The sequence below is a fragment of the Saccopteryx bilineata genome, chromosome 3 (genome assembly GCF_036850765.1).
Source record: "Saccopteryx bilineata isolate mSacBil1 chromosome 3, mSacBil1_pri_phased_curated, whole genome shotgun sequence".
NCBI lineage: Eukaryota > Metazoa > Chordata > Mammalia > Chiroptera > Emballonuridae > Saccopteryx > Saccopteryx bilineata.
In genome coordinates this window covers 196,766,194-196,772,897 of record NC_089492.1, presented here as the reverse complement: position 1 = coordinate 196,772,897, position 6,704 = coordinate 196,766,194, and the positions used below count along the sequence as shown (strand labels likewise).

Here is a 6,704-nt window from a genome sequence, read left to right as displayed (position 1 = left end):
GAAATTCATATGAAAATAAACCAAACAAAGTGCAAATAAAAATGCAGGCTCCAGTGTTGCATAGTCACCCTACATTTATCATGATTTGCCTTCCTGTTTGATATGTCTGTGCTACATCCTGAGCCTTAATTGTGATTTCTTTTCTCCTGTTAGATTATCTGTTCTTTTGGAAGTTAAAAAATAACAGTGGTTTCTTTCAAGCATTTTTGGGTGAGACATTTTTTTTTTAATAAGAGTCATAGCAGGAAGAAGCCATCAGTTTATCTTGTTCACTTCCTGAAACAAGTTTTCAGAAGACCAGTCATACCTTATTTATTCAGAGAGTGTCTCTGCGAGTGGACAGGAGATTTCAGAACCATTTTGGCTTTATTGAAAACTTTTAAAACTGATTTGAAAAGCCTCCAAAGATTTTGAGAAATAACTCAGAAAGTCTGAGACTAAAAGTCGTGTGGTTATTTCCCTTTAAGGAAATGATTCAGAGAAACCCTTTCTTTCCTCAGAGAATTCCATCCCCATTGGCCTCCCATAGCTCCAAATTCTTTAACTCTTGTCCTAATTCTGTTGAACTTTTGAATGGAGGATGTCTGCCTAGTCTTGTAGCTTCTTAGTCCTGACTGAGAAACAGATTGCGAGATTTGCATGTGATGAAAATGAGTGTTGAATGAATACACTTGCCCTCATCAAATAATAGCTATTAAAAGACTTTTATAGAACACTAAGGTTCTCACTATGCAAAAACAAAAACAGAAAACAAAAATTCCAATGCAAACTTCTCATCTCATTTTTCCAAAAATGGTTTGAAGCTTTTTCTGCCTTAAAAGAAAGTTAGTTACAGGGACAGCCAGAGATCAGTACAAATCAACTAAGTTTCCAAACACAGCACCATCTTTTGGTAAACAGTCTATTCCCCTCTTTTCAGGATTCCTCCCATTTTAATGTGGAAAAGCAGAAACATCAAGTAAAATGTACTGCTAAAGACCAGCCAGCAGAAAACAGGCAATGTCCGACCTTCTTGCTTGACATGACAAGGCTCCTTACAATGTACGTGGTGTGGTCTCGGGAACACAATAGATGGTGTGGTTTGTGTGGGTGAGCTCCTTCTGGCACTGCCATTAAAGCTACAGTTAACTCTAAATGGTCATGTCCAAATGAAAATCTCTGTTACTTCCAGAGGCCTGCAAGGGTTGCAAGCATTCAATGATTGCCACCAGGAATCTGTTCATTGTTATCAATGCAGACAGAAAGTGCATTCACCCATCAGCCCTGGCTGCGCAAGTGGAAGCCCCGAGCCAACACTCATTGAGGAGTCAGGCTGGGCTCAGGCAGGGAAGTGAGAACCCAGCCTGAGAAGGTGGGGTGTTTTATTTATTTATTTATTTATTTATTTATTTATTTATTTATTTTTAAGTCTCATTATCTCACTGCAAGATTTGTAGTCATATTTGTCAGAGTTAAAAACGAAAGTCAAGCCCTGGCCGGTTGGCTCAGTGGTAGAGCGTCGGCCTGGCATGCAGAGGTCCTGGGTTCGATTCCCGGCCAGGGCACACAGGAGAGGTGCCCATCTGCTTCTCCACTCCTCCCCCTCTCCTTCCTCTCTGTCTCTCTCTTCCCTTCCCGCAGCGAGGCTCCATTGGAGCAGGGATGGTCCGGGCACTGGGGATGGCTCCTTGGCCTCTGCCCCAGGCGCTAGAGTGGCTCTGGTCGTGACAGAGCAATGCCCCAGAGGGGCAGAGCATCGCCCCCTGGTGGGCGTGCTGGGTGGATCCCGTTCGGGCGCATGCGGGAGTCTGTCTGACTGTCTCTCCCCATTTCCAGCTTCAGAAAAATACAAAAAAAAACCCAAAAAAAACGAAAGCCAGTCCTCGAAAATCCCAGCATCCAATTCTTCCCATTAGAATGTGATGACTTGCTATTTTTGAACTAATTCTGGTGACATCATAGCGGAGCAAACTTCTTTGGTAAAGGAGAGACTACTCATGAGTAAATCATCAAGAGAGCTGTTGCTTATTCTTTTAAGCAGAGCATTTTCATCTTTAATTTTAACCGTTTTGGTTACAATTTTTTTCCAGAAATATATTACAACCTTCCCAGCCCTCTTAATAACTGACTTTTTAAAATTGTGGTAAAATATACACATCATAAAATTTACCATACAAATCATTTTTAACTGTCAGTATTCAAATGGCATTAGATATATTCATATTACTGTGCAACCATCACACCAGAACCAATTGATTTTCACATTCTGAAAATGGCTCAGTATCATTATTATAAACATATCAACAAAGTGTTTACGGCTGTTCACTCTACTACATATTAGACAGCATCAGGCTGCTGAGGCTTCGAGGTCTTGAGTTAGCGATTTTATTGTTCTTGTTTTGTTGTTGTTTGTCTTCTCCCATCAGAGTGTAAACAATCTTCTTTCTCAGCTGTCAGTATACTTGCCGGTGACATTACTCTTTCCTCATCTGCAGGGAAAACCAGTAATCAAACTTATTAACATGTGCTAAACTACAAGTCCAGACACTGAGAAAGATTTTCTGTAAGAGTAGAAAATATTCTCTGAGTGGACCTCATGATATGCATTTTCTGTGCTTTGGAAAACACTTGTATCTTTTAGGTCCTTAACTTTGGCTTGGATGGTAGTGATTGGCATATATCTATCTGCCTAGTACACAGGGGTAGACTCTACCTCTTTTGAATTTTGGTTGCCTGAAGCTCTCCTTAACATCAAAAGGCAAAATGCAATATCTGGTAGCCTAGTCCGCACTGTGAAAGCAAAAGGAAATTCAATTAAGAAGACAGAAAATTTAAGCAAAAATCCTTTTTTAGGTTACTCTTATTTCCTGCCATAGAAATAAAAGACAGATTCTATATTTGCTCTCAATTTGTCTTGAATAAAATTATTCCTTCTAAATATAGCAGGAAGATAAACCCTGGCCAGAATCTAAAAATATAGAGCAACTAGAAAAAAAGGCAATGTCAGTATGGTTAAGTGAGATGATAATGAGATGGTGTTTCCAAACACCTATCTCCTTTCTGCTTCAGTGCTTTCTGGGTGAATGAGTAAGTCTTTACTCTGAGAATATCTGCAACTTGTATTTTATTCTGATGTTTTAAGTCAGTGGTTCTCAACTGGGAATGATTTTACCTGCACGGAACATTTGGCAAAGTATGAAGGTCATTTTTATTTTCACAACAGAGGAGGGGATGTTAAGTGGCATCTAATAAGTAGAGGCCAAGGATGCTGCTAAACATCTTTTAATGCACAGGAAGCTCCTATCCCCAGTGTAGATTATACAGCCTCAACATCAATAATGTTGAGGTTGAGCAAGCCTGAATTATCCAGTCCGATGGATAACAGAAAAGAGATGGGTGCTATAGAGAGGGGCAGAGAGAAACGTGGTGATCATAAGTAGGTCAATAAATGCTGCATGTTTTTTGAAATATTTGTGATTGAGTTTGATCCTACAAAATGTGGATGATCCTGTTAAGGCGTTGAGGCTGCAAGGATAAACTGACCTCAGCACTCTGAAAATTGGTATAAATGTGTCTGCTCCTAAGGGGGAGGGGACAGAAGCTGTCTCGGGTCTAGGAAAGGAGCCTAACTCCAGCTGAATCTATGTGATTTTTAGAAGAAACCCAATTGGTCAATAGTAATTGAAGAAAGGCTCAAGTTCCTCAAAATCAGGGAAAAGCAAGTTAAGAAAATATAGTGCCCCTTTTCACCGTACAAATTTTAAAAGTATGGCAATATCAACTCTTTGTACTTGCACTTCTGTATTGCTTTGAATATTTCACAAAGAGTGTGTACTTATTTATTTTTGTATATCAAAAACCATCATAGTTATAATTTAAAAATCAAATTGATTTTCCAAATATACAATGCCAGTCAGGCCTGACCAGGCAGTAGCACAGTGGATGGAGCGTCAAACTGGGTCATGGAGGACCCAGGTCCGAGACCTCGAGGTCACTGGCTTGAGCGTGGGCACACCAGCTTAAGCATGGGGTCGCTGGCTTGAGCTTAGGATCACAGACATGACCTCATGGTCTCCAGCTTGAGCCCAAGGTCACTGGCTTGAGTAAGGGGTCACTCGCTCTACTGTAGCTCCTGGTCAACTCACATATGAGAAAGCAAACAGTGAACAACTAAGATGGAGCAATAAAGAATTGATGCTTCTCATCTCTCTCCCTTCCTGTCTGTCTGTCCCTATCTGTCTCTCTCTCTCTCTCTGTCAAAAAAAAAATGCCAATCAGGACCCATTTTGTGATCCCTTAATATCCCTGACCGTTGGTCTGAAAACCACTCTCCTAGAGGAAGTTACACAAGGAAACTAGTATGAGAATGTGATTCAAAAATCAGTTTGTGTGATTGTTAATATTATGTGTCAACTTGGCTAGGCCACAGTATACAGATATTTTATCAAACACTACACTAGATGTTTCTGGAAAGGTAATTTTTGGATGGTAGACTTTGAGTAAAGCAAATTACCCTCCATAATGTGGGTGGGCCTTATCTAATCAGCTGAAGGCCTTATGAAAAAGACTGACCTCCTCTGAGAAATAGGGAACCCTGCCATCCTTTGGACTCAAACTACAATTTTTTCTGGGTCTCCAGCCTACTAGCCTACCTGCCAATTTTGGACTTGCCAGCCTCCATAATCATGTAAGTCAATTCCTTATAATTTTTTCTAGATAAATAGGTAGATGATAGAGAGATAGATGATAGACATTACTCTATATATTTATACATATCTATATCTATATTTAGATATAAATAGAAAGATATAGAATTACTTTATACACACACAAACACACATACACATCCTATTGGTTCTGTTTCTTTGGAGAACCCTGACACTAACTAGTTCATAAGAAAAAAAAAGACATTTTCATTTGCCAACATTACTGGAGCCAATAAATAAAAAGAATATATTCATAGAATAAAAATATTTGTTAAGATGTATAATTGAGTTTATGTCTTTCCAGTTGAACAGCTCTGAAAAACAAAATGTTGAATATAAAAAATAGTCTTAAACAATGGATCAATAAGATGCCACTTTAAACACAACATTTATTTAAAACAATGCTATAATTTCATTATGAAAAATATAAGTGTAGTAAAGTGAAGGATACACATCAAATTAATCAGTGTAGGCTTTTAGGAGGTAGCGGATGAATAAAAGCACAGAGTATGGAGAAGAAATGAGACCAAGAAAAGGGGAGAAGACTTCCATTTTTTAGTAATATCTGTTAATTTTTTAAAAGATTTTATTTATTGATTTTACAGAGAGAGGAAAAAGGGGTGAGGAGTGAGAAGTATCAACTCACAGCTTCACTTTAGTTGTTTATTGTTTGCTTGTTGCTTCCTGTATGTGCCTTGACCAGGCAAGCCCAGGGTTTCAAACCGGCGACCTCAGCATTCCAGGTTGATGCTCCATCCACTGTGAAAAAGTGTTAACATCTGTTCCTCCTAGATTGTGGTTATAATGGGTTGAATTGTGACTCTCCCCAAATATATCCACAAAGAACCCAAGAATGTGACATTATTTGGAAAGATAGTCTTTGCAGATATAATTGAGTTAAGGATCTCAAGGTGAGATCATCCTGGATTAGGGTAGGCTCTACCCTATATCCATTGACAAGTCTTTGTTATCACAGACTTGAATTCTGCTTCAAAAATTCTGGAGCTATTTAATTATCTCAAAATATCTTGATATATCTGAGAGAGAATGAAGATATCATGCAAAAAATGCAAAGATGAGCTCTGACTTGCACCAGGGCACTAACTAGTCGTCCTACCTGGAGTGGTACAGAAACAAAACCTCTAATTTTAGCATTAGAATATGTTCTTGAAAGCTTCTCACCTGCTTTCTGGAAATTCTCGTTCTCCCCTTGGCAGTAGTAGAAGCCATGTGCTCCAGATGGCAGAGCCACAGGACAGAAGTGGCCTGGGTCCCTGCTCACCTCTGGGAAGATAGCTGCCCTGACTGCTGGCTGACCTGGGTTTTGATAAGCAAGAACTTATATTGAGTTACTGAGACCTTGGGATTTCTTTGTTTCTGCAGCACAACCCACTTTTACTGACTAATACAAGCCCCAGAAGCAGCTGTTTGATTATTTAATCACCTGAACTCCTTGAACATCAGCATTTACAGAGCATGCCATGAAAATTCTTCATTAATTATTATGGCCCAGTCAGTTCTCCTTAGGATTATTAAACCATTAGTAAACATGCATTAAAATCAACTTACAGTTCCTTCCACTGAGATTTCACAAGTACCATTTCATAGCCAAATAGTTTACCTCTCTCATCTGACTCAGAAAAGCATATTGAAATTAGAACTTTGGGGGGGGGGGGGCACAATAATAAAAACAAAATAGTTTTTCACAGATTGTTCTGGAGACCAAATGTGGTTAAGCTGCTCAACTTTGAGTTCTGACCAGCACAGGTTCATGTGCACACACTTCAGAATGCTGGGTGCTAGTCCCGTGCTGCTACAGGGTGTGCACGTGTGCCTGTGTTTGTACTAAGTAAGCCTTGCTGAGTCTTAATTCTTCCTGTCCAAACATGGGAATCTTTCTATAGACATCTCTCCCAGAAACCATCTCACATGTTATGGAGATGTGACTTAAGAAAGGAGGAAGAGCTGTAATGCAGAACAAACACAGGCTTTGAAGTTTGGGAGACCTGGATTCAAATC

General features: G+C 39.4%; 1 protein-coding gene across 3 annotated transcripts in view; it reads right to left on the bottom strand.

Annotated features, from left to right (window-relative positions):
* Positions 1-2,180: 2,180 nt before the first annotated feature.
* MYLK4 (myosin light chain kinase family member 4) overlaps positions 2,181-6,704 on the bottom strand; it is a 164,136-nt gene continuing 159,612 nt past the window's right edge. For all 3 annotated transcript variants that reach the window (XM_066264929.1, XM_066264934.1, XM_066264933.1), the window contains one exon: positions 2,181-2,468. The gene's annotated coding sequence lies outside the window, so the exon portion shown is untranslated. The remainder of the gene's footprint in view (positions 2,469-6,704) is intronic.